This window comes from Chelonia mydas, chromosome 8 (assembly GCF_015237465.2).
Source record: "Chelonia mydas isolate rCheMyd1 chromosome 8, rCheMyd1.pri.v2, whole genome shotgun sequence".
NCBI lineage: Eukaryota > Metazoa > Chordata > Testudines > Cheloniidae > Chelonia > Chelonia mydas.
Window position 1 is genome coordinate 48,030,339 of NC_057854.1, and position 13,340 is coordinate 48,043,678.

A 13,340-nucleotide genomic window follows, 5' to 3' on the forward strand; every position below is an offset into this window, starting at 1 on the left:
GGCTGCTACTGCTGCCTCTGCAGCAGGGGCCATCTTGTGCGTCTGCCGCCCGCCCCCGAAACTGCTCCTCCCTCCCGCGGCCTGCCCGGAGCTTCTTCCCTTTTCTTCCGCCTCCCCTTCCTGCCGCGGCCGTCCGCGCAGCGCCAAGGGAGAGGAGAAAAGCGGAGTCCCTGGTGGGGGTACACCACTCCCCGGCTAGGGACGAATGCTGCTAACAACGTCCTGGCTGCTTGGCTTCGCCCCTCACTCAGCCACCCCTTCTGGAGCAAGCTGCCAAACAAAGCCCTTGAAGGCTGAAACCCCTTTGCTGTAGCCTTTCGCTTCCCCTCTGGCTGTTCCCACGACGACAACCAGGCCCGAGCCCTTTCTGGAAAGGAGACACGCAGGTGAAACCGCCTGACTACTCCCCTCCTCCTCTAGCAACACCACCCCCTCTCCCCCCACATACACACACGTATTTCCGAAGCGGGAGGAAGATTAACGGGTGCCCTTCCCCCAAACGCGTTCTTTCTCCCTCCTCGCCCAAACGTCACCCACGCTTCTGGGCAGGGGGTGGAGAAAGATTAATGGCTCCCCACCCCTTGTACTCTAAGGGAACCTTCCGTAAGTGGCGGCTTCAGCTGTTGGTGGTGTTAGGCCTATGGATGCGAAGTATCCCAGGCTGGGAGAGGCGAGTCCTTGGTTTCCTTAGGAGAAGGGCTAGGCTGACACACCTTGTTATACTGCTGTTAAAATAATTTAGAACAAAGGTAAGATATTTCAGGGTCCCCCCAAAGGATTCCTTTGTCACATAATACCTCGCACTGCAAGCCTGGCTATTTGGGGATTTTAAAGTACTTTCCAAAAATTAATGAAGCCTCACTGCATTAATTAGATAGCAAATGTCCAAAGTTTAGAAGATTTAAACTGCTTTGTGAGAGCTAAATATTATTAACCACACCTCCGTTTTACAGATGCATAAACTGAGACATAGAGGTTGTGACTTGTTCAAGGACATACTGACAATACAAACCAACAGTCCTTACTTCCCAGTTGTGTGCTATAAATACGAAACAAATCTGGACTTCAGTTCTGCAAATGACTCTGTGTGATCAGACCGCAGTGCCCACATGGAGTCCTGTTGACTTCAATAGGATATTCAGACCCATTTGCAGGATCAGGGCCTTGTACTATTTCATTTCACTCTATCCTTTCAGAAAGTTAATGGAATCACAGTGTATTTTAAAAGTGGGTTTAAAACACATCTTTATCCCTCCCCTTCTACAAATTGCTTTCTTACATAGGTGCTTCAGAGCTATTATTATACCACTCATGGACCAGGATCCCATTGTGCGAGGCACTGTATAAACAGAACAAAAAGCCACTCTTTGCCCCAAACAGCTTACGATCTAAGTAGAAGACAAGAGGCAACAGATGGACACAGTTCAACAGGTGCTAATAATTAGGCTTGGCAGAATTAGATTTTTTAATTAGTAAATAGCATTTTCACACACACTGACAAATAAATATTTCCATCAGTAACATTCAGAATTTACAGATAGGTAAAGTAAGGAAAATGTTGCTTGAGAATTTAGAGTTTCTCTTGAGGATAATTTATATATTTTGACATGCGATGTTGACAATTTGCTTTTTAATGGTTATAAAGCTTTAACCTCACTGTTTACTGTCATTAAATAATTATATGATCCCCCTATTATTTCCCATAACTATGAAAATTTAAATTGATACAATTCTAAAAAAAAAACCCACAATTTTGTGCAACTGTGAAAATTTAAATAAAAATAAAAAATGCTTACAAATAAACTAATGTTATTTAAAAAAATGAATTTTGCCAATCCTACTAACAGTACAATTTTTTTTTTTTTTTTTTGGTCAGTGTTAGGCATGATTGGCCTCTTTGAAAGAGAAGGGTCCCATGGACCTGGACTGATCACCTGCTGCCTAACTTAGGGGAAGGCAGCTGGACCTTATAAGGGGTAGACAGCTACAGGTGAGTGTTGGCAGTTGCTTTCAGGGAGGAAGAATGCCCCTGCAGGGGCCTGAATTAGTAGGGAAAGATACAGCGAGGGAAGAGAGGATTTGGCCTTCTTCACAGGACTTTCCCCCAGTAGTGTTTTCCCCCTGCTGACTCAGGGCCTTGTAGGTGCTTTCTTATTTCCCATGCATATGCTGACACCCACATACAGCGATTTTCTTCTTTATAAGGCCTAAGTGCCTTTTCTTAAGCCCAACTGAGCAACAGATAATCTGTTGAGGGGCACTGGACCCTGCTCCCTCTTAAAGGGGCAGTCCTCATGGGACATTCAGCTTCCCTGAGCTGAATGATTCTAACGTGTTATCCCTGTGGTAGTCTGTGCCGTTAGGGGGCCTGAAAAAGTTGTTGTTGTGTACAGCTTAATTAACTATGATAGTGTAATGAACATGTTCACTCATTACGGGGGACTGTATTCATCCCCAGTTCAATATCTAGTCAGCACAGGACTCCAGAACCTCCTGAGTACAGGAAAGAGAAGGGCTACCTGAGGTCAGAAGTGGTGACCTGGTTCATGTGGAAGTACAATGCTTCATGTAAACAGAAGAAGGCTGGAGACAGCAGCCTGAGAGCTGGTCAAAGAGAGAAGACTGGAGAGCAGGTAGCCTTAGCGTTGGGTCAAGTCAGATGGTTGTAGGCACAGGGCTAGTAGTATCTGCAGTAGGAGCATACACGGCTGTGGTCTGCAGGCAGAAGGGTACTGGGAAAGGGTTACACTGGGACTCACAGGTCTGCTAGACACTTAAAAATTAGGTCAACCTAGCTATGTCACTCAGGGCTGTGAAAAATGTTGTGCCATGGACACTGTAGTTAGGTCGACCTAAATCCTGGTGTAGATGTGACTGTCAACCAACTACCACCTCTTGGAGAGATGGATTAACTACACTGAGGAAAAACACCTTTCATTGACATAGGAAGCATCTACACTACAGTGGCACAATAACTATGCCACTGTTGTCTAGATATGCCCTTACTTTCATATCCCGGTACTGGACTGCCCTTATGGGCTGGATTGGGAATTGTTCTTTTGATCTTTGTGTTGTGACTTAAGCAATTGTACCTAGGGTAACTGCACTTTTTATTTTGGCAACTCTTGCAGAGGAATCTGCCCTGGCACACAAAGTGTACAACTGTTTCTGAGAACCCACCAAGGACTAGAGCCTGAAGAGCTGAGTATTTGGAGCACAGACAGCACTTGCGTCCAGATCTGTGGTACGCTCAGCATGCTATCACATACTTAGGGGTTGGTGTAGCCAACACACTCTGACACATCCTGCAGTAGGGTTGGTTACAGTAGTATCATTAACTGGAAAATTTAATTGACACGTAAGGGTAAAATTTGAACAACAGGGCTTACAAACAAACAGAGACAACAGTGGGCTTTAACAAATGGGGTTCTGAATTCTACTTTAAATACAGTAGGATCTTCCTATGTTAACTGCTGTTCCTGATTTCAGAATCTGGTGTGCCATCTTGACACAACTGAATATAATATTTGCACAGATAATTTTATAAAAAATATCAAAATATTTCAGACTCAGACATCACAGATAATTTTATTTGATCAATTTATTATTAAATGATCTTTTATCAAGTAGTTTATTATTTATATTGTGGTAGTGCCTTGGGGCTAAGTATTGTAGACTCACATAACAAAAAGATAGTCCCTGCCCTCAAGAGTAATCTTTTAGATCTTCAGTCAATGCATGATTGTTTCCAACACTATATAGTTTTAAATAACTAACAGAAGATTTCCAACATATCTAATTTCTTGGAATATTATTACACTAAGTAATAGATCTCATCATGACATGTGTCCTGAATTTCAGCACACCCCATTAGTCTTAATTTAGAATTATAGAAGTAGGAGATGGAAAAGATCCATGAGGACATCCAGGCCATCTCCCTGCCAATGCAAGATGGTTCCCTATAGTGCACACTCTAGTGTTTAGTTGAGTCTGGTTTTAAATATTCTAAGCACAACGTAATAAATTTTATTGTTAGTAAGATCTTCCTGTTACGCAACCTACATTTTCTTTTTTAATTTCTCCTGTAATCAGTGGTTCTCAAACTTTTCCATACAACAACCCTCTTTTCTATACAAGGACCACCCAGGACCCTCTTCCCATTGAGGTGAGATGTAGCTGAAGCCCTACCTCATATTCACCAGTATAGGAAGGGAAGAGTAGTTATGATCCCTTTACCCTTTTTCGGGACACCCTAGATTGTGAACCCATGCTCTAAATAATTCCTCTCCCTTCTGGATTTTAAATGTTCAGATTTTTGTAGGATATCTTATCTCCTCTTCCATCACAAATCAATCCTCTAACCTCCTATCATTTTTACTGCCTTTTTTATATTTTCTCCAATTTTCCATATCTTTCTGGGACTGAGGTATTCAAAACTCAGTGCAATGAGTTCCAGTTCCAGAGCATTATCAAATGAAGCATCCACTCCCTCCCCTGTGACATGATGTGTTTGCATACACAACTCAAAATAGCATTTGCTTTTGGCTATTGCCGTTGCCATATCTCACTGCAAGGTAATTTTTAATTTGTGATAATTTATTACCCCAAAACCTCTTATGATTCTGCCATGAGATACAGGGTCTTCAAGGACCCACAACATGATGTCTCACTTTTCCATTCCTTTATTTTCTTTATTTCTTTGAAAACAGAAAACCTGATGCAGTTACACTTCCAGTGTTTCATTTATTTGGGCCAACTAGCAGTGTTCTTCAGGCTCTGCTTTTGAAACTGATCCTGCACAAACACGTCTGACATATGGAGAATATGTTGAAGTTTTTTATAATGTTTTTGCAGGAGCTGAACTAGAGCATTTTAGATATATAACTTTTTGACCATAACACAAAATGCTTCCGTTTTGGTAGTAAATGGTCTCAATAAAAACAAGCATACAGATTTTTAAAACTTAAGAGAGATTTCAGCTGCAAAAGAAATTTTAGCCAGGCATCTCAATGATCCAAATGACCTGCAGTGCTGATGACAGGTTTAGAACTGAAAGATGTTCTAGAATTACATCAGAATGAAAGGCAAGGATCAACTGTCCTCTGTTCCAGTTGGCTGAGTGTTCAAAAATCCCAAATATTTAGCACAGTCAATATTCTAAACCAAATCATGTTATCAAAGACAACAAAATAAGACCCCAGTCCTGCTAACAGTTATGCATGTGTTTTACTTTAAGCATGTTTGTAAATGTTTTCAGAATCAGGGCCTAAGTTACTGCACTTTTCACAAAATAAAGCTGATAAAAGCAGAGGAGTGAAGCATGTTTACACACAATGACATCATAATGAGAGTAGTCAACATCCATCTGAAAGTATGTTAATACCATACAACCATGATATAATTTAAGAAAGGAGAAATCATTTCTAAAATGACTGGCATACTTTATATTTTGTAGCAATATAGAAAAAGGAAAGGATGACAGCAATAATGCTCTGCACTTTGGGGTGACTGTTGATTTGTATATATTTTTATATATGTGATGGGGTATGTATCCCACATAGGTGTCAAAAGAGTTATTGTTCCAGAGAGGCCAATTAACATACCAGGCTGCACCTGCAGGGAAAGCCAGGCTTAACTAAGGGAGAAGCCCAGCTTGGGAGGGGCTGACAGAGGACTATAAACAGAGGAAGGTCAAAGCAGAAAGAGGTATATCTTTAACAGACGAGAATTTAAAAGTGTGGTCATGAAGGAACTTGCAAAGGAATAGTGAGAACTATAGACTAAGGAAACAAAAGGATGAAGGTTTTATGATATAAGCTCAAAAATCACTGATGATGAATTCCATAGTTATGATTGAAAAAGTGAAGTAGTCAATTTTAGAGTATTAGCTAGTCATTGTACCTTAAATGAAAAGTTAAACTTATTAAAAAGACACAAGGATGGGCTGAGTAATGTGCACAAACCCAAAGAAACTGTTGATCATGTTCTATGGCATTGTCCTATGGTAAGAAAGTTCCTTTATAAAAAAAAAAAAAAATGCATTGGCTTAGAATCAAAGATTTTTCCCCTAAGGGGACGAATGAGAATGTCAGGAAAATGGAATAGTGCTAAAAAAAGCCTTGCTTTGTTTTCTTAAGGATACTAGAATGAGTAAAAGGATTTTCGTTTTAAAAAGGGGCTCAAGATGAATGAAGAAAATGGTGGTTGTAACCTCCTGCAATGACACTGTTGTGCCAAAAGTAAACAAAGATAAAGAAAGGGGGCTGCTGGGAGAGAGTCCATAGTGAATGGAATGAGAGAGAGATACCAAAAAGGAAGCCCAAGAGGGAGAATAAGCCCAGGGATCCTCTCCTGACTAGAGAAGTCTGGTAGGAGACTAGGAGAGAGATTATCCATGGACCACAGGTGGAAAACCACTGGGTTAGGGGATTTGAGGGGAAGGCCTGAGAGAAGGGTGAACCTAGGGAGGTTGTGGGGAAGAAGGCTTGAGAGAGACTGCATAGGAAGAAGTCCAGGGGTGCAACAGCAAAGTTGGATGAAACAACTCTTGAACAACCTGGCTTCTGGTTATAGGGTCCATGGACTGGAACCCTGGTGTAAGGAGAAGGCCTGTGTTTCCCCTACAAGCCACTGATATGGTAGTGTGAGGCTGCAGAAGGAAAGAAGAGTGACAGAGACCTCTGACAAAAGGGAATAAGGACCACAGAGAGCAGGTTTGGTTCTAAAGACTTGATACAAAGTATTGGACATTGGTTTGTTGGCCTTTGTTACCCCAGAAGGGGTGGACTTAAATCGTGGCATGCATGGAGGACCAAGTTATGGGAAGGGGTGGACTGCAGAACACCAGAGCGCCATCAGCAGGGGATCCCAGATGTGGAGCGAGTCACTACACCAGACCCAGTCCCAAGGAGATACTTCAGTGGTGAGTCCCCCTTGTTACAATATTCCAGTCTAGTTTTTCCTCTTCCTAGCTTATCAATCTCTCTCCAGATACAGGGTTTGTTTCTCATTTATACTCAAGCCCCTTTTCACCATTCAGGCAGTATAAAGGGGCTTTTGTGTAAATTACTGTGAGGCCTAGAATATATATCACTTATTTACTATCTGTAAAATCAATATTTTATATTGATTAAAATGTGTGATGTATTTTGTAATTCTGAGATGGAAGGTGTTAGATGTATGAAGTATTAGTATAGTTATTAAATTCTGATATAGACCACCCTTCCAGGCTGGCCCTAGGACTGTATCAAGTGTACAGTCATACACCACACCCTCAGTTGCTAAAAGCCTCCTACACCTCTTAATTAGAAGCAACACAACCCATTTAACAGCCACACCCTATCACCTCGGATGTTATGCATTGTCATCTTCCAGGGATCCCACATATCTGCCTTCTTATTAAGTCCCACAAAATATAAAGCTGGGTCCTGCCTGTCTGGTTGCTGAGACGTTAGTGACGTGCACTGTTTTAATTCCTGATCTAACTTGTTCTGCAGCACTCTTGGTCCATGAAGGTGTATCCTGTGTCACTCAGCAGTGAAAACTCCCCTGCAGTCATAACAGACAAAAAACACACAAAATAAACAAAAAAACCACCCAAGAAGTCATAGCGCAAAAGAATGAAGGGCTGCAACACCAAGAATGTCCAAGTTTTGTTTAATATTAGGTGGCCATAGCAGTAACTCGTAGTTGACTTAACACACTCAATTGTTCTCCTGGTGCCCTTTGCTGAAGTAACTACAGCATATTAGCCAATGATTCTGAATGCATATGCCAAGTGCTACATGCTGCTGCCTCTTCATGTTGCAAACTGCTAGCACTTGCACTGTGGTTCCCTGATTTATTATGAAACATTTCCTTTTCTCCATATGCTACTAGCATGAAGTATGCACCCTTTATTTTTCTTTCCCTTCACCCAGTAGTGCTTATGTTACTGTCTGTTCTGTCTTCCTCTCTTGTAAAATTATTTCTTCGTGCTTTGCATTAACACCATTTCCTTTAGCTCAAGACAAGGATCATTGGATGGTGACTATAAAGGATTATGACAGTCTTAACTTTAAGGATTAATTGCAGCTGCTCTGCACGTACACATGATACTAAGCCTAAATATAATTTAACAATCCATTATTATTTTATTAACAGAAGTTACATTCTTCAAAGAGGATCCTCTATAGCAGATTTCTCATTGTACTCATGAGACAGTAAAGTCTAGGACAGAGGTTCTCAAACTGTGGTCTGCGAGCTCCATTCAGGTGGTCTGCAGATAGTTCCCTCTAAGGTGTGCAGCTGGGTGGCTGCACATGAGAGAATGAAGGGCTACCCACCTAATTAGTGGAGCTGCGCAGGCGTGGCTCAATTAATTAGATGCCTGGACCCTGGAGAAGACGAGCATGTATGGTGAGGTGGTGGCCTTCGGGAGAAGAGGGGATAGGTGGGAGGGGTCAGTGGGATGAGAAGAAGGGGTGAGGGGAATTTGGGATATGCAGGGCTGCGGCAGCCAGAGAAAGAGATGACTTTCCCCAGCTCCAGAGCTGCGGCTGCTGGGGAGAGACGGCCCTCCTTCCCAGCCTCAGCTCTGTGGCAGGGGAGAGACCTCCCTTCTTCCTAGCCCCAGCTTGGGAGAGAGGGCACATCCATTGCATTAGAAAGGTAAGATTACTGATATTAAAATATGAGTTGTGTGCTTTTATTTGTAGAACAAAAGAAGTTAATATTATATTTTTATAATAATAATAATAATTTTATTTTATATAGCACTTTTATCCAGAGTTCTTTACAATAGTTAGCTAATGGTATAAACAACATTTGGAAAGATCATTAATTCGTCCGCTAAGACCCTCAGCAATTTTCAAGTGAGCTGCGATTAAAAAAAAGTTTGAGAACCACTAGTCTAGGAGAAAGAGTACAGAACTGGGGTGTCACGAAACCCAGGTTCTATTCCAAGCTTTCACACTTACCTCTTGTGTGACCTTGGGCAAATCACTTCCCCATTCTGCCTATTTTCTCTCCCACCATTTGTTTGTCTTGTCTATTTATACTGCAAGCTCTCTGGGGCATGGGCTATCTTTACTTTGTTTGCACAGTGCCTAGCCAAAGGGGACCTTGATCTAAGTTAGGGCCTATAGGTGCCACTGTAATAGAAATTATAAAATATAATCTCCAATTTAAACCTACTAATTCTCTCAAATCAGCATATCATAGGACTCTCTTAGGGAGAAATAACTCCCATGTAAGAGGCAATTTGAGATCTAGATACTTATAATTTAAACAAACTATTAGAAATGCAGATTTTAAAAAGTTTATCTTTTATTTATTTTTTGAAATTTTCTGTCAAGCATTGAGTTTAACATTATGTAATTATCACACACCCTTTCCCCATGTGAGACAGGTGTTTACCTCTCTGTGTCTCAGTATTCTCAACTATAATGTGAGGATAAGTGAATTGCTCAAGTTCATACAGCAAGTACTGGCAAAATGAGGAATGAAAGCTAGAACTCCCAACTCAGTCTCCTGTTCTAACCACTAGACCCACTGCATCGTCCAAACATGTACTTGAGAGCAATTATAACACCAGTATAAATGCTCCCTAAATAATGTTCCCAGTGGAATTTGTCTTCACCTTCTATGCTATGCAGAGTATGCTGATAACTAAGGCTATGATTTAATCACTGGTATTTTTAGTAAAAGTCATGGACAGGTCATGGGCAAGAAACAAAAAATCACGGCCCGTGACCTGTCTGTGACTTTTATTAAAAATACCCACGATTGAATCTTAGTGCGGGAGAAGGCTGCGGCACCAGCTGCTGGTGGGAGAGAGAGCCCTGGGGCCAGACGCTGCTCCAGCTGGGAGCCGCAGTTGCTCCTGCCACCCCCAGGACCACTGCTCAGGCGGTCTCTGGGGCCAGCTGCCTAGGGCTGCTGAAGCAGCAGTGGGCGTGGCTGGCTGTGGAGCTGCTCCAGCAGTGGCTGGTGTGGCTGTCCCCAGGGTCGCCTGAGCAGTTGGCCCCAAGGCCGTCTGCTTGGGCAGCCCCGGGGTCAGCTACACTGGCCACTGCAGAAGTCACGGAGGTCACAGGAAGTCATGGAATCCGTGACTTCTGCGACCTCCATGACACACCCGGAGCTCTACTGATAACAAATAAAAGCGTCTCTCTGTCTTAACTGTATGCAGTCATATATTTTTACACCAGTAGTAAAAATGTTGCTATGACAAGTTGCTTATCTCATGTTTTTCTTGGTTGATGTTATCATCAGTGAATTCTTAGTTCCATGCAGCTGTAGCTTAGTTTGTGATAGCATCAGACAGGAAACCCAATAAAAACATCTTCTAGGAAACATATTCTTCAGTTCCCTTAAGAAAATAAAGATAAAGGGTCAGATTAATCCCTGGTGAAATTCTATTGTCTTCAGCAGAGTTAGAATGGGGCGAATTTGTCCCCATATAGAAATATGCATTGCAGGCATGGTACTTTATATTTACTGAAGTAGAGAAATACATGCTGAAACGTACAAAAATAGAACAGTATCCTAAAGTTTGTGACTGTAAAGAGCACAGTTAGTTAAGAGAGGAATCCACAGGAACTAACCTTTTATTCAGATCTCACTCCAGGAGAACTCATTTTTTAGAATGTGTGTCTGTTTAGCTCATTGGAGAGAGAGACGTTTTAAAACAACCCTCATTTTTTGAAGAGTTTTGAAACTATAAACAGAAAAGAAACAAAATAAAGTTATAGCTGCAGTTTGTGTTTGGTAAGCTGTTCATGAGAAGATCCTCTTTGGCTGAAGTATGTTTTGTCAAAAATTTCTTTATATGGTTTTTTAGAGGACTTTTTTGGAGGTTACAGCTGTAGGGTGAATTCCTTACTTATTTTATCAGATTCTGCTTACCAGTCCCAGTGTCCTGGCCAGATTCCAACATGGATAAAAGCTTTCTGCTTGCCTAAGATTTCCCCCTTAAGTTACAACTGACACAATATTATTCTTCACTTACTGTCTTTAGTTATTGTGCAATTAAAAAGCTGCCATGTTACATCACAAAGGTTTAATTTCAGTTCTGAATGCAGAAATTTCTTAATTATAATTGACTATCCCCATTTGTTCCTGCAGTATACATTCACTTATCTTTGGCAAGCTCTGACTTTTACATGTAACATTATTTACTTTTCTGTTTTAAATTGAAGAGAACCAGGGAAATGACATCACTGGAGCTGAATGGCTTCTTCAGCATTTAGTTCCATGCTGAAACTGGCACAATTAGTGGACATTGCTGCTCCCCAGCCCCCATGACTTTCCAGGAAGCCTCTCCTAATTCTTAGATGGGTACTCCATGTAAAGAGAACAATATTCCAGAAAAGGAACTACAAGGCAGTGAGACTGCAGAACAGCTGAGCTGGAAAAATCCAAGATTGCAGCTGCCAGGAACAAATCCTGTCTCCTTCTCACTTTCTTCTGAGGGGATAGGCAGGCCATTCATCCAATTTTAAACCAGACAGTCCTCTTTTTTGGGTGGTTTGTCCCCATCTGGTAAAACCACTGTAGTTTTATCCAGTATCGGATGGTGTATGCCATTTTGAAGAGCATGCTGCTCTGCCCTGTGACCTTGCAGGCGAGGTCACTCCAGTGGGGATGGGGTTCCTGGAAGTACTGGAATATTCAGTATTCTGGGGATGCACGAGTGGCCACCCTAACAGGGATCCCTATCACTAAAAATTATTTTTGTGAGCTAATTTCTGAGTTTAGATCTCCTAAATCCCTCCTAAATATCAAACTGGATGAATTTAAGCCTGATATCAGCAAACTGAGGTTAGAGAGAGTGGTCTGGAAACAGGAAAAGAGGAGAGATTTGAGACAGAACAGAATTAAAGTGCTAGAAAGAGAGAGCTGACAGAGAAGATTGGAGATGTCTCTCATAAGCATGACTTGTGTGACTCCTGGAGCCATCGTCTTCTAAAGGTAAGCAGCTACTCCTTTTCAGTACCTAACAGAATATATACAAGAATTGATATGACTCTAATCTTTAGATCTTTACTTAATACAGGAACATCAGCACAGCAAGGCTGCGTCTCCTGGTTAGATCACATTCCAGTTTGGCTTTTTATTAGAAACTGGGAAGACAAACTTACAATGAAAAGATGGGGATAAAATATCCCACTTCTGTATGACCAGAAAAGAATTCAAGATATCAGACAGGAAACTAAGCAATAATTTAAAGAAAACAATGCAGAGCAGATTTTAAGAAGTCCTCTATAGGATGCCTTCCAAGTAGTGACTAGGGGCAGTTTAATAAATAATCCTATCTCAGAAAAGAAGTGCAAACATTGCTCAAGGAGGTTGAACAATTTAAATTTACACCAGACAAATCAATCACAGAAAATATATTAAAAATGAAGAAGCTAGAAGTAAGTTAGATTTACTTGAAACAGAAAAAAAATGACCAGGTAATCAGATACACAAAGCTACACTATGAAAAAGGGTAATGAAAGTGATAAATAATTAGCTAATATGCTAACAACATTTAAAAAAAAAAAGTAAAATCATATCTCCAGTCTGCAAGGCTCCAAATGAATTGGCAACTGGCCCAAAATGGGTGAGCTTTTGCAGACTTCTATAGGAGGCTTTGCTCCTTAGAGTCAGCTGATGATAAGCTGATAAAGAAATAATTGGTTAAAGCAAATGTACCAAAACTAGAACACCTAGACGCCATGGAGAAAGATATTAAACCAGAGGAAGTCCTATAAGTTATTAAGTCCTTTAAAAATGATCAGGCCATTGGCCATGATGGGTTTCCTCCAGAATTCTCTAATTTTTTTAGGGCACAATTAATATGACAATTAATAGATGTCGTCAATTAAATATCAAAAGGAAATAAATATCTTGTATACTGGGTGAGATGCACAAATTGTAGTTATCGCAAACGTGCTAAGGAGAATCCAACTTTGTGTCTTACAGACCCATATCCCTATTAAATCAAGATGCAAAAATTTGTGCTTCAGTCCCATCAAATAGACCGAAAATTGTTACCTAGGTATATTAAAAGATCAGACAGGGTTTGTATTAAATAGAGAGCTATCTGACAACATTCAGAGTTTTATGCCTGATCTTCTTCAGACTCTACTAATGAGGTCCATCATTTTTTACCACGGGATGAAGATAAAGCTTTTGCCTGACTGAATTGGCAGTTCTTAAAAGATACAGTAGATACATTTGGTTTAGGCCCTAAATTTCAAAATTGCATTTCCATCTTGTATTCCAACCCATATGCTACCATAAAAGTTAATGGATATCTATCAGAAAAAGTCCCCCTTTTTATAAGCACATGCCAAGAATGCCCATCATCATCT